The sequence below is a fragment of the Oncorhynchus mykiss genome, chromosome 20 (assembly GCF_013265735.2).
Source record: "Oncorhynchus mykiss isolate Arlee chromosome 20, USDA_OmykA_1.1, whole genome shotgun sequence".
Lineage (NCBI taxonomy): Eukaryota > Metazoa > Chordata > Actinopteri > Salmoniformes > Salmonidae > Oncorhynchus > Oncorhynchus mykiss.
The window spans coordinates 28,990,181-29,016,543 of record NC_048584.1 but is presented as its reverse complement, the minus strand read 5'-3'; positions in this window follow the sequence as shown (position 1 = coordinate 29,016,543).

Genomic DNA, 26,363 nt, shown 5'->3' with positions numbered 1-26,363 from the left:
AACTATCATATCTCCAAAGCCCCTGTGCTGTGGTAGGTTCATGGAAAACTACTTAGAGAACTCCAGACAGTTAACGCTTGCCAGAATCTGAGCAAAGTCCAAAAGGAATTAATATTAATATTAGAGAGAGGTAACCCTGACATGTGCAATTTAGGCCAGAGCCCGGTATAAATCTATCCCAGAAGCCTCTACTTCCGCCCAGCCGGGGCCCTGAAACCTGGAAAACAACGAGAGCGTAGCGTCTGAAATATCCATTGGCCAATTATCTCTCTCGCCCGGTTCGGGGCTCGCGGCTCAATAAAACCAGGGATGAGGGATGAGCCGAGGCTTTTCTTGTCTTAACCGGATGCAAGTGCCAGCTCCAACGCATCCCCACTGACTTACAGTTAGAAAGTGAAGGACACTGTTTCACCCTCTCTATTTCATATATCACCTGTTCCAGATGTGTGATATTACACAATAGTTAGTGTATTAGTGTAACCTTGAGGCTCAGACACAGGTCTGCATTATTGTAGCTCGCCACATTGTTGCCAATGACTGTATCTGTGCCTATGTTTATGCACAATTAACCTAGCCTAGTGTAAACGACCTTGTCCATTCGACAGATATGAAAATGACTGTCTTACAGTCAAATGTCTTAGTCTGGGGTGAGAGTGACACAGATAAGAGATGCAGTATCTCAGTTCCCAGAGTAAATACCTGGCAGTAATGGTCCTTCAAAGCTGCGCGCAGGCGGTCGCCCCAAGACTGCTGAGCAGAAATATCAGCCCACCAAGAGAAGCACGAGATTGAACTTCACTCAACTCTCTAGAGCAGTCACCAACTAACTGGTCGATCTGTAAATAGCCTTGTGTTCCTATTTATTTGTATTCTTCTCGGGCTGTTGACGGTAGGTGCACCCGATTCAGCTGTCCTGCGTGCCGGGTAGGCGAACTGTTGCCATTTTGAACCATTTCATGTGTCTGAAGGTACAAACTCTGCCTTCCCGTTGGGCCCAGAGAGCAAATCACGTGCACTATAAGACTACCGCTGGCCAATCGGATGGCTCAGACTACGTCTCTGCAGTAACAAAGTTAATACTGGGAGATTTCAAAACATTTTAAACCATGACTAGAGAGAGACTGTCAACGAATACAGCAAAGAGATGCTGTTTTTACGAGTGAGTTCGTGTTTAAGTTCTTACTCAGCACTGTCAACACTTTGTAGTCATCACTTTTATCAGCCATAAAATGAGCATTCTTCCAATTTCCACTCAGCGCTGCAACAAGCCCTGCAGCAGTAATGAATGAGCAGGAAAGTGTATCGATAGGCTTGTGTTGTTGTTGTTATTATTAATGGCTTGGGTCTTTTTTAATATTGAGGAATATTTCACTTTCTCTGTTCATGGGAGTAACAACATGAATTTGTGCAGGAGGCAGAAATAATACCCTTGAGTTTTACCATCAGCTGGAAGACAGTGTCCCTTTTAGTCCGTGTCAGTGGAGGAAAGGGAGAGCAGAAGGATGTTGACAGGTGGACACTCAGTCTGCTGCTCTCTCCGCTGAGACTAACCATCAGGCATCATCAGCCCAATTGTGATCTTTTCAACGTAATATTAGACACTTTCAACACAGCATATCGAAACAAAACGAGTAATGCAAGAGATTTTGTTGTAGGCAGAACGCATCAGAGTAGGATTTTATTGCATTGACACGCAAGACTCAGCCAATACTCAACAGACCGGTGCAGTTTAACCAATCAGAGCTGCAGTAGGCCTATATGCAAATGGTCCACTGACATATATTTACTATTTACTATTTACTGAACTGTGTTCACAGCATGAGAGGTCGTGAGTAGATGTGCTTGTTTTGAGATCAAAGTGAGAGTTGCATGTTGCCACACATTTTGTTTATATTCTTTGCTATTTAGTAAGTTATTAGCCCAGTTATATATAATTTGTAGCCAGCAATAGCAGAGTGTTTGCTTCCTACAAGAGCACAAAACGTGTACATCTTTGAAAAAGTGAGTCAAGTAAAGAGCTTTTCTGAAAGGGGCCATGTTGTATTTTGAGAGAGACTTGAATAAACTATATAGCATAATTTGTCTGATTCTCTGTAATAATGATATTGGAATAATAATGCATTTTATTTTGTAACGTGGTTTCTTGCATCAAACAACAACATTTTCAGTCACTTCCTTGTCTGAAGGACAGGTGGATAAACAGGTTAATGTCAAGCCCTGCATGTTTCAAAAGTCTCATGGAATGTAGGCCTACATTGAACTCCACACATTGGCTGCTACAGTAGGCTGAATGATAGAATAGCTATTTCCATGTTAGAATGTTATGGGATGCATTTTCTCCATTGTTTTTGATGGTAGACCATTCTGGTAGGCCTACATTATGATCAAATAGCCAGCAGGTTCATCCTCAGTGTTCACAGTAAACGCACGCTGGAAGTTGCACTGCATTTTCACAAGGTTCATGTTTGCGCTCAGCAGACCTGAAATTTGCTCAGTGCCGAAAGTAAATACCTGGCAGTATCTCAGTTCCCAGAGTAAATACCTGGTAGTATCTCAGTTTCCAGTGTGAATGTCTGGTAGTATCTCAGTTCCCAGAGTAAATGTCTGGTAGTATCTCAGTTCCCAGAGTAAATGTCTGGTAGTATCTCAGTTCCCAGAGTATATACCTGATAGTATCTCAGTCCCCAGAGTAAATGTCTGGTAGTATCTCAGTCCCCAGAGTAAATGTCTGGTAGTATCTCAGTCCCCAGAGTAAATGTCTGGTAGTATCTCAGTCCCCAGAGTAAATGTCTGGTAGTATCTCAGTACCCAGAGTATATACCTGGTAGTATGTCAGTACCCAGAGTAAATGTCTGGTAGTATCTCAGGTCCCAGAGTAAATGTCTGGCAGTATCTCAGTCCCCAGGGTAAATACCTGGCAGTACCTCAGTCCCCAGGGTAAATACCTGGCAGTATCTCAGTCCCCAGGCTAAATACCTGGTAGTATCTCAGTTCCCAGTGTAAATGTATGGCAGTATCTCAGTTCCCAGAGTAAATGTCTGGTAGTATCTCAGGTCCCAGAGTAAATGTCTGGCAGTATCTCAGTCCCCAGGGTAAATACCTGGCAGTACCTCAGTCCCCAGGGTAAATACCTGGTAGTATCTCAGTTTCCAGTGTGAATGTCTGGTAGTATCTCAGTTCCCAGAGTAAATGTCTGGTAGTATCTCAGTTCCCAGAGTATATACTTGGTAGTATCTCAGTCCCCAGAGTAAATGTCTGGTAGTATCTCAGTACCCAGAGTATATACCTGGTAGTATCTCAGTACCCAGAGTAAATGTATGGTAGTATCTCAGGTCCCAGAGTAAATGTCTGGTAGTATTTCAGTTCCCAGAGTATATACCTGGTAGTATCTCAGTCCCCAGAGTAAATGTCTGTTAGTATCTCAGTACCCAGAGTATATACCTGGTAGTATCTCAGTCCCCAGAGTAAATGTCTGTTAGTATCTCAGTACCCAGAGTATATACCTGGTAGTATCTCAGTTCCCAGTGTAAATGTCTGGCAGTATCTCAGTTCCCAGAGTAAATGTCTGGTAGTATCTCAGGTCCCAGAGTAAATGTCTGGCAGTATCTCAGTCCCCAGGGTAAATACCTGGCAGTACCTCAGTCCCCAGGGTAAATACCTGGCAGTATCTCAGTCCCCAGGGTAAATACCTGGTAGTATCTCAGTTCCCAGTGTAAATGTCTGGTAGTATCTCAGTTCCCAGAGTAAATGTCTGGTAGTATCTCAGTTCCCAGAGTATATACCTGGTAGTATCTCAGTCCCCAGAGTAAATGTCTGGTAGTATCTCAGTCCCCAGGGTAAATACCTGGTAGTATCTCAGTTCCCAGTGTAAATGTCTGGTAGTATCTCAGTTCCCAGAGTAAATGTCTGGTAGTATCTCAGTCCCCAGAGTAAATGTCTGGTAGTATCTCAGTCCAGTGGTAGCTGTCACACACCTGTGGAGTTAAAAGTTGTGACCCTGACACCTTTCTAAGTGTATGAACTAAGCCCAGACTATTCCACCTGCCTTGCTGTAGAGGTGTTCTTGCAGCCTGTTGGCGTGCTGCCTCTGGCCAAAGAAGCTAGAGGAACTGTGGCTGTGCGTCCTGGAATGAGGCAATGTATTTCTTTACCTCAGGACTCAGCCAGCTGCATGACAGGGGAAAAAAGCTGCAGCAACTAATTATGACAGTGTGAGTAAAAGTGAGCTCAAACTTGGCCTCTGCAAATCATGATGGATTGTGTGCACGATGTTGAATAGTATATTCATAATATTTACTCAAATACCGCAGGAAATGAATGGCTTTACAGAGCAGCCGTTTCAATTTACACATTTTGTGTTCTTTTTTTGGGCCTTTGAATTTAAACGGTAGAGTTAGTATGGCTCTCTTGTTCTCTCGCTTTCTCTCACTTTCTCCTGTTAGGTGCTGCCTGATGCTGAGAGAGGAGAGCTGGGCCTGTTGTCACGGAAACAGGGGGGCAGTTGAGATGGCTGTGAGTGGCAGTGTTGTCCTCAGGTAGGAGGTTAGTGTTACAGGAGTATTTCCTTTCCCAGGCAGGAGAGAGAGTGTAAGTCTCACTGCCCCCGGGGGTAGCTGTAGCCCTGCCTGCCATTGTTCCACAGAGTAGGGGGTGAGGGGCAGTACAGCAGGTGGATGAGCAAGCCTGGAGGAGAGACGAGAGGGGGAAGGACAGGGGAGGAGGGAACATGAGATGCCTAGACCTCACCCGGGGCAGGGTGGTTGCCCAGAGCGATGATCTGTCACTCACATGTATTGCAGGGTTGCTGTTCCCAGGCCCTCTCAGGTAAGGAGGGAAAGGGAGTGAGAGAGAGCATCCTCACATAAGCTGATATATGATACTGTTCCTTTCAGCTCCTCACCTCATTTCACATCACCTTCACCAAAACATTAATACCACTTACCTGTCAGTACACAAGCAATGACCTTCAGAAAACCACTCTCAAAAATCGACACTAGGGTTGCACTCCATAAAATTGAGAAGTTAGATGCAAATGCAAAGATGTTTAAGCCTAACACAAACTTCACTGATAGACTAAAAATATGACTATGATTTTAACATCCTGAGGTGGGATATACTTTCCATTGTTCTGGGACTGTGGTATAGATTTTGTGGGGGTTGGGGAGAGGAAGTAGGATAAAGAAATTTGTAGTATGATCTTTATTAGATAGAAATGTGTGTGTGTGTGGTGTGGTGTGGTGTGTGTGCGTGTGTGTTTTGTACTGCTGAGTGGGGGTTTCCCAGAAGAGCATTGGCAGTGTAATTTTTTCCCACTAATGTCTGTGGCTCTCCCATTGGGGCTTGCTACTGGAGCTCATAGCGATATCCGGTTACCCAGGTGTGTGTGTGTTTGTCTGCATATCCCAATAACAACAGGTCATGACGACAACACGTCTGTCCCTTCAGTGATAATATCCTCATAAATTCCCACGGGCACTTGTCACTTTTAACCCGAATCCTTGCCCTCTCCATATCAAGACATATACACACGCTGCATGAAGCACGACTGCAATGTCACCTCCTATGAAGAGGGAAAGGACAGCACATCCAGCTTCTATCTCCAGGCCATCAGCCTGTTAAATAGTCACTACTAGTTGGCCTCCACCCAGTACCCTGCCCTGAATCCCAGACACTGTCACTAGCCAGCTACCACCTGGTACTCTACCCTGCACCTTAGAAACTGCTGCCCTATATTCACAGAGCCATTGAACACTAGTCACTTTAATAATGTTGACATACTGTTTCACCTACTTTATATGTACATTGAGTGTACAAAACATTAGGAACACCTGCTCTTTCCATGACAGACTGAACAGGTGCAAGCTATAATCCCTTATTGATGTCACTTCTTAAATCCACTTCAATCAGTGTAGATGAAGTGGCGGAGACAGGTTAAAGAAGGATTTTGAAGCCTTAAGACAATTGAGACATGGATTGTGGGAAGCATTGGAGTCAACATGGGCCAGCATCCCTATGGAATGCTTTCGACACCTTGTAGTCTATGCCCCAACGCATTGAGGCTGTTCTGAGAGCAAAAGGGGGTGCAACTCAGTATTAGGAAGGTGTTCCTAATGTTTTGTACTCTCAGTGCATATACTGTATTCTAGTCATGACTTCCTATATAACTACTGCTATACACACCTTTCTATTCATATACTGTCTATACACACCATTCACATACATATACAGTGGGGAGAACAAGTATTTGATACACTGCCGATTTTGCAGGTTTTCCCACTTACAAAGCATGTTCAGAGGTCTGTAATTTGTATCATAGGTACACTTCAACTGTGAGAGACAGAATCTAAAACAAAAATCCAGAAAATCACATTGTATGATTTTTAAGTCATTGATTTGCATTTTATTGCATGACTTAAGTATTTGATACATCAGAAAAGCAGAACTTAATATTTGGTACAGAAAGCTTTGTTTGCAATTACAGAGATCATACGTTTCCTGTAGTTCTTGACCAGGTTTGCACACACTGCAGCAGGGATTTTGGCCCACTCCTCCATACAGACCTTCTCCAGATCCTTCAAGTTTCGGGGCTGTCGCTGGGCAATACGGACTTTCAGCTCCCTCCAAAGATTTTCTATTGGGTTCAGGTCTGGAGACTGGCTAGACCACTCCAGGACCTTGAGATGCTTCTTACAGAGCCACTCCTTAGTTGCCCTGGCTGTGTGTTTCGGGTCGTTGTCATGCTGGAAGACCCAGCCACGACCCATCTTCAATGCTTAATGAGGGAAGGAGGTTGTTGGCCAAGATCTTGCGATACATGCCCCCATCCATCCTCCCCTCAATACAGTGCAGTCCATCCTGTCCCCTTTGCAGAAAAGCATCCCCAAAGAATGATGTTCCCACCTCCATGCTTCACGGTTGGGATGGTGTTCTTGGGGTTGTACTCATCCTTCTTCTTCCTCCAAACACGGCGAGTGGAGTTTAGACCAAAAAGCTCTATTTTTGTCTCATCAGACCACATGACCTTCTCCCATTCCTCCTCTGGATCATCCAGATGGTCATTGGCAAACTTCAGATGGGCCTGGACATGCGCTGGCTTGAGCAGGGTGACCTTGCGTGCGCTGCAGGATTTTAATCCATGACGGCGTAGTGTGTTACTAATGGTTTTCTTTGAGACTGTGGTCCCAGCTCTCTTCGGGTCATTGACCAGGTCCTGCCGTGTAGTTCTGGGCTGATCCCTCACCTTCCTCATAATCATTGATGCCCCAAGAGGTGAGATCTTGCATGGAGCCCCAGACCGAGGGTGATTGACCGTCATCTTGAACTTCTTCCATTTTCTAATAATTGCGCCAAAAGTTGTTGCCTTCTCACCAAGCTGCTTGCCTATTGTCCTGTAGCCCATCCCAGCCTTGTGCAGGTCTACAATTTTATTCCTGATGTCCTTACACTGCTCTCTGATCTTGGCCATTGTGGAGAGGTTGGAGTCTGTTTGATTGAGTGTGTGGACAGGTGTCCTTTATACAGGTAATGAGTTCAAACAGGGGCAGTTAATACAGGTAATGAGTGGAGAACAGGAGGGCTTCTTAAAACCTCTTAGAGCCCCCCCTACTTTGTGCAATTTCCGCCTGAAGACATACCCAAATCTAACAGCCTGTAGCTCGGCACAGAACCAAGGATATGCATATTCTTGGTACCATTTGAAAGAAAACACTCTGAAGTTTGTGTAAATGTGAATTGAATGTATGAGAATATAACACAATAGATCTGGTTTAGATAAAACAATGAAAAAAAACATATATATATTTTTTTTGTATCATCATCTTTAAAATGAACAAGATAAAACAAACATTCAGATAGGATGATGGGGACAATTTCAGTGAAAAATATAAAAGTACTTGTGCAAAGTTTCAGAATGATAACTTCCAAAATGAGTGTGCTACATGACATTTATCATGAAGTCACCCAGGTGTCCCACACAAGTAGCCCAAATGTACCCAAGTGGCCAAATTGGTGAATTGGTGAATTTTGAAACAAATAACTATATACAAAATACCAAAATGGTATTCTAACACACCCCCCCCCCCCTAAAAATAAATGGAAAAAAAATAATTATTGATAAAAAAATATCTGAAAAAATATATATATACATTTACAAAATAACATGGGTAACTATTTACACACTCTCAATATTTGGAAGACCCTCAGTCCTCTATCAAATCTATTTATATAGCCCCAGCCTAAAACCCCAAACAGCAAGCAATGCAGGTGTAGAAGCACGGTGGCTAGGAAAAACTCCCTAGAAAGGCAAAAACCTAAGAAGAAACCTGGAGATCACAGTGGTTGTAGAGGTTGCAACAGGACAGCACCTCAAGAGTAAAAATGAACAGTTTAGGGTTCCATAGCCGCAGGCAGAACAGTTGAAACTGGAACAGCAGCAAGGCCGGGTGGACTGGGGACAGCAAGGAGTCATCATGGCAGGTAGTCCTGAAGCATGGTCCAAGGGCTCAGGTCCTCCGAGAGAAAGAAGGAGAGAAAGAGAGAGCAGACTTAAATTCACACAAGACACCGGATAAGACAGGAAAAGTACTCCAGATATAACATACTGACCCTAGCCCCCACCCACTTTCCCATATAACCCCACCAACTTTGCCAAAACTCTAGACAATATTCTGCTGCTGATGCCAGATGCCATAGCGGTCTCTTTCTGATGTAAAGCAGAGGGTCACTGAGCATGTGGTGCATGTGATCAGAGACTTCATCTTGCAAACAGCACATCAACGCCTCCATGCTGTGCCCTTTTGGTCCTTAGGCACATCCATGCCTGCACAAATATATTTGGGCAGATGAACACTTGTGGCAGGAGCAGAAGGGACAGGCCTTGGTGCAGTGGTGCTGTAGCCAGCAAGCTCTTTGATGCTCCCTCTAATGTAGACCATACCATTTTATATTTTTATATATATATAAAATGGTATGATGTAGAATGCAAACCCATACATCTCAACACAGCCAGCATGCTTCCTCCAATATGTATATACACACAGACATAGGCTATGGTCGTTCTCATACAAACAAACAGACGCTCACTCACAATGACTAGCTAACGTGTACTTTACCCATTTCATTACATCTTTATATATTGCAAATAAAATGTAAAAACAGGTATAATAAACATATATACAGTGGGGCAAAAAAATATTTAGTCAGCCACCAATTGTGCAAGTTCTCCCACTTAAAAAGATGAGAGAGGCCTGTAAATCCAGAAAATCACATTGTAGGATTTTTTATGAATTTATTTGTAAATTATGGTGGAAAATAAGTATTTGGTCAATAGCAAAAGTTTATCTCAATACTTTGTTATATACCCTTTGTTGGCAATGACAGAGGTCAAACGTTTTCTGTAAGTCTTCACAAGGTTTTCACACACTGTTGCTGGTATTTTGGCCCATTCCTCCATGCAGATCTCCTCTAGAGCAGAGATGTTTTGGGGCTGTTGCTGGGCAACACAGACTTTCAACTCCCTCCAAAGATTTTCTATGGGGTTGAGATCTGGAGACTGGCTAGGCCACTCCAGGACCTTGAAATGCTTCTTACGAAGCCACTCCTTCGTTGCCCGGGCGGTGTGTTTGGGATCATTGTCATGCTGAAAGACCCAGCCACGTTTCATCTTCAATGCCCTTGCTGATGGAAGGAGGTTTTCACTCAAAATGTCACAATACATGGCCCCATTCTTTCCTTTACACGGATCAGTCGTCCTGGTCCCTTTGCAGAAAAACAGCCCCAAAGCATGATGTTTCCACCTCCATGCTTCACAGTAGGTATGGTGTTCTTTGGATGCAACTCAGCATTCTTTGTCCTCCAAACACGACGTGTTGAGTTTTTACCAAAAAGTTATATTTTGGTTTCATCTGACCATATGACATTCTCCCAATCTTCTTCTGGATCATCCAAATGCTCTCTAGCAAACTTCAGACGGGCCTGGACATGTACTGGCTTAAGCAGGGGGACACGTCTGGCACTGCAGGATTTGAGTCCCTGGCGGCGTAGTGTGTTACTGATGGTAGGCTTTGTTACTTTGGTCCCAGCTCTCTGCAGGTCATTCACTAGGTCCCCCCGTGTGGTTCTGGGATTTTTGCTCACCGTTCTTGTGATCATTTTGACCCCACGGGGTGAGATCTTGCGTGGAGCCCCAGATCGAGGGAGATTATCAGTGGTCTTGTATGTCTTCCATTTCCTAATAATTGTTTCCACAGTTGATTTCCTCAAACCAAGCTGCTTACCTATTGCAGATTCAGTCTTCCCAGCCTGGTGCAGGTCTACAATTTTGTTTCTGGTGTCCTTTGACAGCTCTTTGGTCTTGGAGTTTGGAGTGTGACTGTTTGAGGTTGTGGACAGGTGTATTTTATACTGATAACAAGTTCAAACAGGTGCCATTAATACAGGTAACGAGTGGAGGACAGATGAGCCTCTTAAAGAAGAAGTTACAGGTCTGTAAGAGCCAGAAATCTTGCTTGTTTGTAGGTGACCAAATACTTATTTTCCACCATAATTTGCAAATAAATTAATTAAAAATCCTACAATGTGATTTTCTGGAGAAAAAAAAATCTAATTTTGTCTGTCATAGTTGAAGTGTACCTATGATACAAATTACAGGCCTCTCTCATCTTTTTAAGTGGGAGAACTTGCACAATTGGTGGCTGACTAAATACTTTTTTGCCCCACTGTATAGTGGGGCAAAACACACACACAGACATAGGCTCTGGTCGTTCTCATACAAACAAACAGACCCTCACTCACAATGACTAGCTAACGTGTACTTTACCCATTTCATTACATCTTTATATATTGCAAATAAAATGTTAAAACAATCACAAATAATATTTATATTCATTTCAAACAACGGCATTAGCATGAGAGCAACTTACCAGTCCAAAACAATGTCCTCTCCGTTCAAAAAATATGCCTCAGTTTCAGAATCAAAGCTATGGAAGCTAATGGAGTCTTCAAAAAGCAGATCTGTCTCACTTTCACGATCAAATTCCTCTAAAATTGTTTCTACATTCGTATATCTAGTCTTAGAATAAGCTTTCCTTGACTTATTCGCCATGAAGTTGGATAAATAAACAGCTGAAGATGCAAGTCACCGAAATACTGCTGTGCGTAATAAGCGTCGCTCCTTCGCGGTTGAATTGAATTGAAAGAACGGTCCTTTTGCCAGCATTCAATGGAAAGGTTTGTCTTACAACAAAGAACCATGGGATATTGCCGTTTACCTTTGCTCATTGGCTATCTACCCAGCTAGATTTCAAGACGATCAGTGGTCATTGGGTTAAAATATAGTCAATCAACGAGACAGTGGTCATATAATTGGTGCAAAATGGGCTCGTCACTTGTTGTCTTCCAATCATTTTTTCCGGGTCAATACGTCCTGCAAAATGACCCATCAAGTTTGGTTGTGTTACAAACAAACAGTTGATTGCAAGGAAACCCAACATGACTGGATAAAGTCAGGGAAAGTCTGTCTATTTTACGTTGGATGTTACGTCGAAAATTTAATGACACGAAATTCAACGAGATAAGCGTTGACCAAATGTTTTGTGTTAGGCTATAAAAAATGGATTTAACAGAACAAAAGACCATTCATTGTGTAACAATGAGCCTTGAGATTGCAACCAGGGCAAGATCTTCAAAGGTAAACAATTTATTTTAATGCAATTTGTGATTTTGTTACGCAAGTGCTGGTTGAATAAGTAGTTTGATATGGGGGTCTGTGCACAGATAATCGCAGCGTATTCTTTCGCAATAAATAATTTTTTAAATCTGACAACGCAGTTGTATTAGCAAGATTCTAGGCTTTCGAACCATGTGAGACACTTGTATTTTCATGAATGTTTAATATGACTATTTATGTAGCGATCACCGTATGTTGTCGAATTTAATCCCGCTAACGGGTTCGGTGCGCAGAGAGGTTAAAGAAAAACGAACAGGTCTGTGAGAGCCGGAATTCTTACTGGTTGGTAGGTGATCAAATACTTATGTCATGCAATAAAATGCAAATTAATTACTTAAAAATTATACAATGCGTTTTTCTGGACTTTTGTTTTAGATTCTGTCTCTCACAGTTGAAGTGTACCTATGATAAAAAATTACAGACCTCTACATGCCTTGTAAGTAGGAAAACCTGCAAAATCAGCAGTGTATCAAATACTTGTTCTCCCCACTGTATATGATTTATATTCCGGACTCAGGTCCGGAAGCTAATTCCCTGTAAGTGTATCCATTTTGCTATGGAGTTTTGTACTGGGTATTTATATAGTGTTTTCTCGACATAGCTCATTATAATATTGCTACTACTGTACATTGCCTTATAGTTACCGTGTTTATACATATCACATATTTATTTATATACTGGATTCTTGACATAGCTCACTAATATACAGTGTATCTACTGCTGTACATATCAGTCCTAGTACAGTTGAAGTCAGAAGTTTACATACACCTTAGCCAAATACATTTAAACTCAGTTTTTCACAATTCCTGACATTTAATCCTAGTAACAATTCCCTGTTTTAGGCCAGTTAGGATCACCACTTTATTTTAAGAATGTGAAATGTCAGAAAAATAGTAGAGAGAATGATTTATTAAATATTTTATTTCTTTCATCACATTCCCAGTGGGTCAGAAGTTTACATACACTCAATTAGTATTTGGTAGCATTGCCTCTAAATTGTTTAACTTGGGTCAAACCGTTTCAGGTAGCCTTCCACAAGCTTCCCACAATTAGTTGGGTAAATTTTGGCCCATTCCTCCTGAAAGAGCAGGTGTAACTGAGTCAGGTTTGTAGGTCTCCTTGCTTAAACACGTTTTTTCAGTGCTGCCCACAAATGTTCTATAGGATTGAGGTCAGCACTTTGTGATGGCCACTCCAATACCTTGACTTTGTTGTTCTTAGGCCATTTTGCCACAACTTTGGAAGTATGCTTGGGGTCATTGTCCATTTGGAAGATCCATTTGCGACCAAGCTTTAACTTCCTGACTGATGTCTTGAGATGTTGATTTACTATATCTACAGAATTTTCCTTTCCTCATGATGCCATCTATTTTGTGAAATGCACCAGTCCCTCCTGCAGCAAAGCACCACCACAACATGATGCTGCCACCCTTGTGCCTTCTAGCCATGCTGCCACCAGCCTTCTAGCCATCGCCCATCCACTTTTCATTTTCCAATTGTTTTGTCTTTGTTTTACACACCTGGTTTCAATTCCCCAATTACATGTTCATTATTTAAGCCTCTGTTTTCCCCATGGTTTTTGTGCGTGATTGTTTTATGTATGTTCGGTCCGTTATTGTGGGCTCGGTATTATGACATGTTATTGGAATATTTTGAGTAAAGTTACTTGTCACTCATCTCTGCTGTCCTGCGCATGACTCCTCTGCACCAGCTACACCCAGACCATTACAATGTGTATTTGTTGATTTGTATGTGTATGTGTATGTAAACTTCCTACTTCAACTGTATATATCTTGTTTCAATTCATCCTAGGTAGATACGTATAGAATGCGTTACTGTTACAGTGCTATTTGGGTTGTTAATTGGATTAGTTCCGTCATTTCTTAATTTCTTTTTAAAAACGTTTTGTATTGTGTGTGTATTGTTTTGTATTGTTCGGTATTACAGTACTGTTGGAGCTAGAAACATAAACATTTTGCTGCACCTGCGATGACATTGCAAATCTGTGTACACGACCAATAAACTTTGATTTGATTTGATTGTAGTGGACCCTCTCTCTCCCCAGCTGCTTGAAGACCTGGTCACGTTACCACGGGCAGTTCCCTTCTTGCCTCTCCTCATCGTTACACGACTGTAACTCTAGACGGACACACTGGGTGTTTATTTCACATGTTTATTTTCACAAGCGAAGCTCTTCCTTCTCCTCTCCTCACCCTTCCATTGTTGTGAGAGGAGAGGAAGAGAAAAGAGCAGAAATCCCTGATCATGCAAACTGACCAGGGGGAAGTTGGATTAGTCTGTTAGGGGGATTCCATTTCAGTATAACTAATACTGTCATTTTCCCCACAATACAGTAGCCCTGATTAATGTTGGTCTCATGAATGACACTTCTACAGTATAATGACTGAGGTTATTGCATTATTTTATGGTGTGATTGAAGTGTGTTGGTGAACAATCCACTGAGAATAGGTATTGGTGGCGTGTTGGAAGGTTGATAGATGAAAGCAGAGTCCTGTGAAGAAGATGTTTTTTTTATTTAAATAAGTGTGGCTCTTAGAGCTCCAATACTCATTGTGTTTTCTTTCTTATCTATGAAAAATGTGGGACAGAGCGCTCTCTCTCTCTCTCTCTCTCTCTCTCTGTGTGTGTGTGTGTGTGTGTGTGTGTGTGTGTTTCCAGATGATAGATGTGTTCAGTGTTTAATAAATGAAGTGCTGAGTGTATTCCTCTCCTGGGTCTCTCTAATGGAAGTCCTGTGTGGACTAGACGCTGAAGCCTCTGTGGTCCGACACAGACAGACCAGCCTGGTTCCAGCCATCCTGCCTGACCCAGGCCCCCTCCGCTACCCTGCCTGACATTCCTCTTCTCCCAGTGAGGGAGGCATTAGCAGCCCCTTCACTTCCACCCACTCCCCAGGCTTGCAGTAAGTCCCTCACACTTAGCACCTCCCTGCCCCAGGCCCGGGCCTGACTGGCAATTGAGGGATCTTTCACACAACCAGGGCCTTTTACAGGCCTTGCCCAAGAAACATTCTCTTTTATCCACACAACCAGGCCCTTGAAATGGGTGTGTCCTGGGGACCGTAGCCCAGAGTCGCAGACTAGGTCAGCTTTCAGCATTAGGGAGACTTCCAGGGTCCAAAGGGACATAGTGACACACCAGCCGGGGACTGCACTGAGGGACAAAGAGGTGGTGGTTGTGGATAAGCCTTATGATCCATCCATGCTGCTGTATCTGTTACACTAGGCCATGACTCTTTTTTAGATGTGGCTCTGTCACTGATATCTGTTTGCTGTGTTGATAGGATGTAGTTGCAGCATTGCTAGCCAGCAGAGGGAGATGAGAGAGGGCACAGCTGTAAACAGCATGCAGGCAAACACATATTGACTCACTCATTCTACGTGGCTTTAGGCGGTAATCAATCCGATTCAGCGTTCTACCGGGCTTGCAATTTAAAGGTAGTTTCCAATTTAGCCGACGTATGTAGAGTTTACTATGAATTTGATCGCCGCGAACACGGGAACATTGCCTTAAAAATATGCATTATCGACAGTGCGCAATCAGATTAAATCCCCGCTTTAGTTTAGTTTCCTGGCCCTTTAACCAAATATGTATTCTCCTCCAAACAAGGCGCTTTAGGATAACCCCAAGGAAAAACAGAATTTGTTAAGCCAGAAGCACTCCAATAAGTACTGTTGGGTGTGTTTATTGGCAGACCTCTTTCTCTCTCTCTGCTCTATCGGGCACTACTGTAGCCTATATAAAAGCATCCTGGCTGCCAGACAATATTGGAGAGTAACTTGTAAGCCTTCCTGTTGAAGTGTGTTCAGGCATGACTAGTCTGGCAGCCATTCTCTTCAGCTTGGATGAACTCTCGTTGACACTCTGGTGAATGTGTCATGTCTCGGATAGCAGCATTCTCATGACTGTGGCTACACACCTGTGTGACAGCACGGCACAGGACTCCTGGGTTACAGCTGGGTTACACCTAGTTTACCCCTGAGTTACAGCTGGGGTACACACAGAGGACAACACCCAGGAAATAAATCCTCAGGATGACAGGAAACTGCTGAAACAACAGGAAGTGAGACTGCGGCAGAAACGATCATCTTGAGTGAAAGGTGCAGCAGGAACCAAATTAAGCACATTGTAATGCAGCAGACTCAGCCTGCAATACCTGTTAGTCGTAGCCTTTACTGAACATGATATGAATAAATGAACAATGGCTTCAGACAGTATGTCTGCACCATGTCTATGGAGAGGTGTGTGTGTAATGAATTAATCCAGTGTGTGCCCTTCTCAGGTTACCTCCTCCCCTCCCACAGCAGTCAGTCAGTGTGCCAGGTGGCTGATGGATGGAGGGACATGATGTCTGTTTACTGTAGACTGATAGATTGGTGTGTGTGTGTGTGTGTATACACACACGAACACACACACACATATATATACCAGGCATCATCAACTAGATTCAGCCTCAGGACAATTTTTTCTTGAGAGGATGGTCGTGGGCCCGGAACATAATTATATATAATTTGTAGACTGCAAACTGAGCCGCAAGAAGCCAAAACAGAGATAATGTTTAACTAAAACATAATTTCAAACCTTTCTTACATTTGTATATGATCACGTCCCTCCATTGTGCGTGGGAATACATGGGAACAGATTTCCTAAATTAAAATCCCTTGGAGCTGATTTCCTGGTGCTTTTATACTCTTTTATGTACAAATAATAAAATAAAATAAAAAATATATAATATATTTTTGATCGAAAAACTTGGGGTGACAAATAAAAACCCCTGTGGGCGGCCAGTTGGGGAACCCTGGTCTATACCTACTGTACCTCGAGGTAAGCTGCTGTTAATATCCTGAATGTACATGCTGTTCTTGTCCAGAAAAGAAGAAAACCTTTTTTTCTCCCTCGACACAAACCTCAACCAGAAAAAAATTGCTGCTTCTCATATTACAGCATCATCCGTCTAAAAACTTTAATTTGGCATTAAAAGCACTTGAGGTTGTGAAAGCAGGTCGACTTAGAGTTGTGAAGTGCTTTTAGGCTGCTAGATTAGGAGTGTTGATGGGGCAGAACAGCTGGGCGCGTGGGGGGTGGGAGGTGCGTGTGGGCAGCCCTAATGACTACCTGTGCAGGTGAGAGTAGCAGGGCGCTGGGTTGGAGCCAAGCCTGGAACCCTGTCCTGCACGGCCATGACAACTTAACGCTGTGAACAGACATGACATGATGGGGCAGGCCCACCGACAGACCGACAGCTCCCATAGACAGACAGCTGCTACAGACCGACTGCTCCCATAGACAAAAATGCTCTCAACAACAGACAGCTCCCACAAAAAGAAAAGGGTTAGGGAGGGGGTTAGATGAGTTTTAGTATTGTAGATAGATAAATTGTGGCTTCCATCAATGTTATTGTCTGCATCATTTCCAATCCCCCTTATATATACAGTACCAGTCAAAAGTTTGGAAAAAAGTAATAGTGAAGATATCAAAACTATGAAATAACACATATGGAATAATGTAGTAACCAAAAAATAGTTAATCAAAATATATTTTATATTTGAGATTCTTTAAAGTAGCCACCCTTTTCCTTGATGACAGCTTTGGACACACTTGGCATTCTCTCAACCAGTTTCATGATGTAGTCACCTGGAATGGATTTCAATTAACAGGTGTTCCTTGTTAAAAGTTAATTTGTGGAATTTCTTTCCTTCTTAATGCGTTTAAGCCAATCATTTGTGTTGTGACATGGTAGGGGTGGTATACAGAAGATAGCCCTATTTGGTAGAAGACCAAGTCCATATTATTGCAAGAACAGCTCAAATAAGTAAAGTAAAGTTACTTTAAGACCTGAAGGTCAGTTAATCCAGAAAATTGCAAGAACTTTGAAGTTTCTTCAAGTGCAGTCCCAAAAACCAACAATCGCTATGATGAACTGGCTCTCATGAAGACCGTCACATGAAAGGAAGTCCCACAGTTTCCTCTGCTGTGGAGGAGTTACCAGCCTCATAAATTGCAGCCCAAACAAATGCTTCACAGAGTTCAAGTAACAGAAAAAAACACTACTAAAGGACACCAATAACAATTAGAGACTTGCTTGGGCAAAGAAACACTAGCAATGGACATTAGACTGGTGGAAATCTGTCCTTTGGTCTTATGAGTCCAAATTTGAGATTTTTGGTTCCAACCGCCGTGTCTTTGTGAGACGCAGAGTAGGTGAATGGATGACGTCCACATATGTGGTTCCTACTGTGAAGCATGGAGGAGGTGGTGTGATGTTGTGGAGGTGCTTTGATGGTGACACTGTCAGTGATGTATTTAGAATTCAAGGCACACTTAACCAGCATGCCACCCACAGCATTCTGCATTGATATGCCATCCCATCGGGTTTGCGCTTAGTGGGACTATCATTTGTTTTTCAACAGGACAATGACCCAACACACCTCCAGTCTGTGTAAGGGCTATTTGACCAAGAAGAAGTGTGATGGAGTGCTGCATCAGATGACCTGGCCTCCACAATCACCCGACCTCAACCCAATTGAGATGGTTTGGGATGTGTTGGACCACAGAGTGAAGGAAAAGCAGCCAACATGTGCTCAGCATATGTGGGAACTGTTTCAAGACTGTTGGAAAAGCAATCCAGGTGAAGCTGCTTGAGAGAATTCCAAGAGTGTGCAAAACTGTCATCAAGGCAAAGGGTGGCTACTTTGAAGAATCTGTTTAATACTTTTTTGGTTACTACATGATTCCATATGTGTTATTTCATAGTTTTGGTGTCTTCAGTATTATTAGACAATGTAGTAAATAGTACAAATAAAGGAAAACCCTTGAAAGAGTAGGTGCAGCCAGTGAAAGTGCAGAGCGCCAAATTCAAACAACAGAAATCTCATAATTAAAATTCCTCAAACATACATGTATCTTATACCATTTTAAAGGTAATCTTGTTGTTAATCCCACCAAAGTGTCTGATTTCAAAAAGGCTTTACAGCGAAAGCACCACAAACAATTATGTTAGGTCAGAGCCAAGCCACAGAAAAACAGCCATTTTTCCAGCCAAAGAGAGGAGTCACAAAAAGCACAAATAGAGATCAAATTATCAAACTAACCTTTGATAATCTTCATCAGATGACACTCATAGGACTTCATGTTACACAATACATGTATGTTTTGTTCGATAAAGTGCATATTTATATCAGAAATCTCAGTATACATTGGCGCATTATGTTCATTAGTTCCAAAAACATCCGGTGATATTGCAGAGAGCCACATAATTTTACAGAAATACTCATTATAAATGTAGATGAAAATACAATTGTTAGCCTCCCGGGTAGAGCAGTGGTTAAGGGCGCTGTACTGCAGTGCCAGCTGTGCCATCAGAGACTCTGGGTTCGGGAGGTCCGCCTAGCGTCGTTAGGGAGGGCTTGGCCGGTAGGGATGTCCTTGTCTCATCGCGCACCAGCGACTCCTGTGGCGGGCCGGGTGCAGTGCGCGCTAACCAAGGTTGCCAGGTGCACGGTGTTTCCTTTGACACATTGGTGCGGCTCGCTTCCGGGTTGGATGCACGCTGTGTTAAGAAGCAGTGCGGCTTGGTTGGGTTGTGTATCGGAGGACGCATGACTTTCAACCTTCGCCTGTACGGGAGTTGTAGCGATGAGACAAGATAGTAGCTACTAAAAACAATTGGATACCATGAAATTGGGGAGAAAAAGGGGTAAAATATATATATATATATTTTAAATACAATTGTTAGACATGGAAATATAGATACACTTCTCCTTAATGAAACCGCTGTGTCAGATTTTTTTTAAAGCTTTATGGAAAAAGCTTACCATGCAATAATCTGAGAACTGCTCTCAGAAAACAAATAAAGATCTTGGAGTCAACAGAAATCAGAAATAACATTATAAATATTCACTTACCTTTGATTATCTTCATCAGAATGCACTCCCAGGAATCCCAGTTCCACCTTAAATGTTTGATTTGTTCGATAATGTCCATCATTTTTGTCCAAAGAGCTACTTTTGTTAGCACGTTAGGTAAACAAATCCAAAGTCATGAAGCGCGTTCCCTAGTTGCAGACGAAATGTAAAAAATGTCCGTTACTGTCCGTAGAAACATGTCAAACGATGTATGAAATCAATCTTTAGGATGTTTTTAACATAAAACTTCAATAATATTCCAACCAGAGAATTCCTTTGTCTTCAGAAAAGCAAAGGAACGCAGCTACCTCTCATGTGAAATGCGCGTGACCAGCGTGTGACTGCTGGCAGACCTCTGACTCATTCCTCTCTCAATCGGTCCCACTTCACAGTAGAATCCTCAAACAAGTTTCTAAAGATGCTTGACATCTAGTGGAAGCCGTATGATGTGCAACATAACCAATATCCCACTGTGTATTCTATAGAGGCTGGGTTGAAAATCGACCAAACTCAGATTTCCCACTTCCTGTTTGGATTTCTTCTCAGGTTTTTGCCTGCCATATGAGTTCTGTTATACTCACAGACATCATTTAAACAGTTTTAGAAACTTCAGAGTGGTTTCTATCCAATACTAATAATAATATGCATATATTAGCAACTGGGACTGAGGAGCAGGCCGTTTACTCTGGGCACCTTTTATCCAAGCTCCTCAATACTGCCCCGGCAGCCATAAGAAGTTAAGCATATTCTTTAATGATAACCACAAAAACAAGAAAGAGAGAACCAACAAAACGTACAGCCTTGTAGGGCTCAACAGCAACAATACAAGGACAAGATCCCGCAACATAAGTGGGAAAAAAGGCTACCTAAGTATGATTCCCAATCAGAGACAACTATAGACAGTTGCTTCTGATTGGGAACCACACTCAGCCAAACACAAAGAAATACAACACATAGTAGAATGCCCACCCAAATCACACCCTGACCAAACCAAATAGAGACATAAAAAGGCTCTCTAAGGTCTGGGCGTGACAATATGTACAGTACATATTTGTAAATGTTTTCCTCTATTATTTTCCTCTAAGCCTACCACCCCTCCCCTAATTGGAGTAAACTAATGGACAACAACACTTAGGCTTCTACTTCCAGATTATACCTACTATATACATTTTACTGACACAGTATATTTTACAACAGTTATCTTTTGTTTGATTTTAGTCCCATCCTTCTGCTACCCTCAACCCCTCCCATCTATCTCTGAAGGCCATTCTGTTTTGATTTCTTTTTGTCATAAACTTTCCAACTGTGCTGTTTCACAAAAGTTCTGAATCTATATACATTTTATGGACACAGTATATTTAGCATCAGTTATCTTGTTATTTTTAGTCCCACCCTTTAGCTCCACTCAACCCCTCCTATCTATTTCTAGTTTTGATTTCTATTTGCCATATATTTTTCAGCTGTGATGTTTCACAAAAGTTCTGAACCTTTCTATTCTCATAATTTCTGAAGATTGTAAATTAAAGATACATTTCTTTGCTAAGAGTATTATTATATTATTGATCGATTGGCTAGGACTTTTCAAATCACCCAGCAGTGCTATTTGAGAGAGTTAGCTCCATGTAAATGGTAGCTCCATGTACATGTTGCAATTATTCAGCCATTCCTGAACCTGCAAACAAAACAAGCTTACATATGGACAGTACCAAAACAAATGATCTAATGATTCTGTCTCTTCGCAGCAAAATCTGCAGAGCTGGGATGGTGTATCCCCCATATCCCCCATATACAGTATATAACATTCTATTGGTTTCAAAGAATTTTGTATAATAATTTAAATTTGAAAAGCACTTAACTTTTGAATCCAGCGTTGTTTTGTGTATCAGTTCATTAACCATGTGTCATAGAATCGAAATTCTCTTCCCAACTATTTTGCAATCTATATGGCACAACTGTAAATTTTTGGTCCTTAAATGAAACTGGTATACTTTTTTATTTATCACAATTTTTTTTTACCAATTTTTGTCTTTAATGCAGGGCGGACAGACAAGTTCCTTACTTTCTCCCCCTTCCACTTGCCTCATAACTCCACCGTACTATTTATGATATAATTTACAAAGATGATACCATTTATAGTCTTTTCTGGTGTATTAAACTGAAATTGCAAACAACTTTCCATGGCTTGTTTTAAAAAATAGCAATATTTTGGAGATTGAAATCTGAATAAAGGGAAAAAGGCCATTCTTGAACATGGGGTGAGACATTCTTACTAATAATCTCTTTGAGAACCAGTTCGGATTTAACTTCTTAGGGATAGGGGGCCATGTTCTGAAATTTGGATGAATGAGGTGCCCAAAGTAAACTGCCTGTTACTCAGGCCAGAAGTTAGGATATGCATATCATTGGTAGTATTGGATAGAAAACACTCTAAAGTTTCGAAATCTGTTAGAATAATGTCTGTGAGTATAACATAACTGATATAGCAGGTGAAAACCTGAGGAGAATCCATCCAGAATTTTGTGGGGGGAGTTGACACCATTTAAAAAGCCTATGGGGAAATCAATGGACAGTTTCTAGGGCTTCCAGCAGATGTCAACAGTCTTTAGAAAGAGTTTCAGGCTTGTCTTTTGAAAAATGAGCTAGAATTTGTAGTTTTTCTAAGTGGCTCCCATTTTGGCTGTAGTGTTATGACGCGCGTGAATGAGACCGCTCACTTCGTTATTTATCTCCGGTAGTGATCTCCGTCTTAAATTGTATTGTTTATTTACATATTAGGGTACCTGAGGATTGATTAGAAACATTGCTTGACTTTTTTGGACAAAGTTTATTGGTAACGTTTGGGATTAATCTTGTATGCATTTTGAACGAGGGGAAACTGTTGGATTATTGAATGAAGCGCGCCAACTAAACAGACTTTTTGGGGATATAAAGAATGACTTTATCGAACAAAACAAACATTTGTGATGTAGCTGGGACCCTTTGGATTTCAAACAAAGGAAGATCTTCATAGGTAAGTGATTTATTTTATCGCTATTTCTGACTTTTGTGATGCCTCTGCTTGGTTGGAAAATGTATGTAATGCTTTTGTATGCTGGGCGCTGTCCTCAGATAATCGCATGGTGTGCTTTTGCCGTAAAGCCTTTTTGAAATCTGATAAAGTGTCTGGATTAACAAGACGTTAAGCTTTTAAATGATGTATGACACTTGTATTTTCATGAATGTTTAATATTAGGATTTTTGTATTTTGCATTTGGCACTCTGCAAATTCACTGGATGTTGTCGGGGCCGGGCGCTAACGCTACGCCTATCCCAAAGTTAAGTATAACTTTTGCATGATTGAAGCCTTTAGTGATTGAAGCCTTTAGTAATATTTTATATTTTCTGCCCTCCCAATTCATATTCATTACATAAAAATGACAGTTTAATTATGTCTAGCATACTGTTCCAAATAAAATATAATATTTTTTGTTCATATAAATGAAAAAACATGTTGCTAGTTATAAAGCATTGCCAGCAGCATACCACCCTGCATACCACTGCTGGCTTGCTTCTGAAGCTAAGCAGGGTTGGTCCTGGTCCTACTCCATCCCTGGATGGGAGACCAGATGCTGCTGGAAGTGGTGTTGGAGGGCCAGTAGGAGGCACTTTTTCCTCTGGTCTAAAAAATATCCCAATGCCCCAGGGCAGTGATTGGGGACACTGACCTGTGTAGGGTGCTGTCTTTCGGATGGGATGTTAAACGGGTGTCCTGACTCTCTGAGGTCATTAACGATCCCATGGCACTTATCGTAAGAGTAGGGGTGTTAACCCCGGTGTCCTGGCTAAATTCCCAATCTGGCCCTCAAACCATCATGGTCACCTAATAATTCCCAGTTTACAATTGGCTCATTCATCCCCCTCTTCTCCCCTGTAACTATTCTCCATATTGTTGCTGTAAATGAGAATGTGTTCTCAATCAACTTACCTGGTAAAATAACGGATAAATAAAAAAAATAGGCAAGGCCATAAGCAAATAGGTAAACTGTGATATGACTAAAGACTTAATCAGGGTGATTTTTCCACAAACAGATAAGTATTTTCCTTTTCATGGTAGCAAGATTTGATCTAATTTGGCAAACGTTCTATTTAAATGTGCTGTAGTGAGATTATTCATTATTTTGGGATATGAATACCGAGTATGTCCACTTCAGCGTCAGACCATTTTATTGGTAAACTACACAGTAATGTAAAAGTTATATTTTTTTGTGACCCAATACGGAATATAGTAAATTTACAATAATTTGGTTGTAATCCAGAGGTTAGAAAAATGATCTAGATCTTCTATGAGGCTGTGGAGCAGTGGCGTGGGAAAAAAAATGGAATGCATGCCAGCAAAGTCACTACAACACAACACTAAACAATACATTAATTGCACTATAACGGTGACAAACGGTGCCCACAAACTGTTAGGACCTACATAAAGCTGTCCCAACAGCAGTCCCAACATCTTACCACTGCTACACCTGGCTATCAGAGGAGCCTTGTCTGGCAGCCAAACAGTTCATTCAGCCTCATTTACTGCATTTAAATAAAACATAGATTATATCGCTGACTTGCTTAAACAAATGTGGTTTCTAATGACAATTGAGATGTACAAACTATGGCATAAGGGGATGACAAGGGGATAAGAGACCATCCGTAATTTCGATTAAGACATTAATGAGCGAGCTAGGACAGACGTAGTCAATATAACTATTTGTTTAGCACTTTTGAAATTTACAGCGACAGAATTCAAAACATGGGCCGTTCTTATAGATAGGATAAATAAAGGGGGCATATAAGTAGACAATGAAAGCTCTTACAATATTTCATGATTACATTTCTCTAAAACAGGTTATAGGCTACATTTGCACCACCAAGTCAGAACAGTAGGCGAAATTAAGAGGGGTAAATAGATCAAATTATTAGGGTGAGGTACATGGGCTACTAACATCTTACTACATAAAATACACTTAGCATTACTTTCTTAACTACAGTATACATATTTCCCTGTCATATTGCATAATTTATGCAGCAGCATACAATAGATTTTTGGACTCACCTTGTTGTGCTGTGCTCACTTGAACAGGAAGGTGGCGCGGCTGTCCTTCATGGACACATTTTGTCATAAAAGTCTGGCATTCTCTGGATTTATGGTGCTTTCAAAACAACTGGGAACTAGGAAAAAAAACAAGGTTAAATCATGATGAAGGTTAAATCATTGATCTTCAGGTCGTAGCTCTAGCAAGAGGCCTGATTTACAATTTCGAGTTGGATGACCATTCAAACCGTATTTTCCCAGTTGGAACTTGTTTATTCCCGACTTCACAGTTGTCTTGAACTCACTGAAGTGAAGTTTTTGCAGTTCCGAGTTATCAGTTGTTTTGAGCACGGCACACATCATGCTTCATTGACAGCATGGCCAATGTTGAATGTTTATAATTTTAAACTTGTAAAAGAGCCCCTTAATCAAAGATTTAGGATCACACAGCCACTGTCACTGATTCCTTCCAAACCGCTCAGTGTTGAATTTGTGATTTCCAACTTGTTGTGTAATGTTTATGTCCAATGGCCGATGAGCAACGACACGTTTAATCTTTCATTTCTTTTTATATGACAAGGATTAAAAAAGATTTGCTCGTGGATTGTTGACTTCTTTCATGATGATGACTGCTAGCTAAGATTTTGGAAGCATGATGTGTTGACAGTCCAATCAAAGCTACTGTACATATAACGTGATTTGACGTCATTTTATCTGTGGCCAGTGACCTGGATCCTTCTTGGATGGGCACTTCTAATGTAACTCTATGGCAGCACACAAAGGGCTAGCATTTTTTAGGTCTACCCTTAGACTTGGCAGTGACATAATGTCCCCATGAGGAACAGAACACTGAGCCAGTCACGGCGCTAAGCTCCGTATTTTATGTTGGCTTGCCCCACCACCAGAGAAAGCACTGAGCTAGGCTGAAACACCTGCATTTTGGAACTGCCTTACTCAAGAAAACAAAAAAGAGACCATGTTTGTATGCAGCTTTATTATCTCAAAGATATATTTTTTATGTTGTATGCAAACTTATATGTGACATTAATGCCAAAATCACATTTCTTATAATTTTTTTGCAAAACATGTGGGGCTCACAACAGGTGTGGCCCCACCTGCCCTGCATGACGGGTCGCCACTGCTGTGGAGAGATCCAAATTGTGGATTTAAAATAAAACATGAATCATCAGTGTACAACAGCACCTTTGTTTTTTAATAAGCCCTGTATTTCTAGCCCCTTGATATTATTGTTGGATCTGATTTTAATAGCTAACATTGTGATGGCCATAATAAATAGATATGCCAATAGGGGACAACCTTGTTTTACTCCTGTTTATAGTTTAATCATTTTTTAAATGTAGCCATTATTTACTATTTTACACCTAGGGTTACTATACCTAACTTTAACCCATTGTATAAGAGATTCTTCAAAATTGAAATATTCCAGGCATTTATATATAAATTCCAGTTGTACTCTATGAAAAAACGTTTTAAAAGTCAGATACCCCAAGCTCCAGGTAAATATCCATTCCTGGTTTCCCAGATTTTTCATAGTGTTCTATTGTCTCCATTATTTGTTATATATTGTCTACCATCATTCGTCCATTTTTGATTAAGAAGAATAATATCTGACAATACCTTTTAAATTCTATGC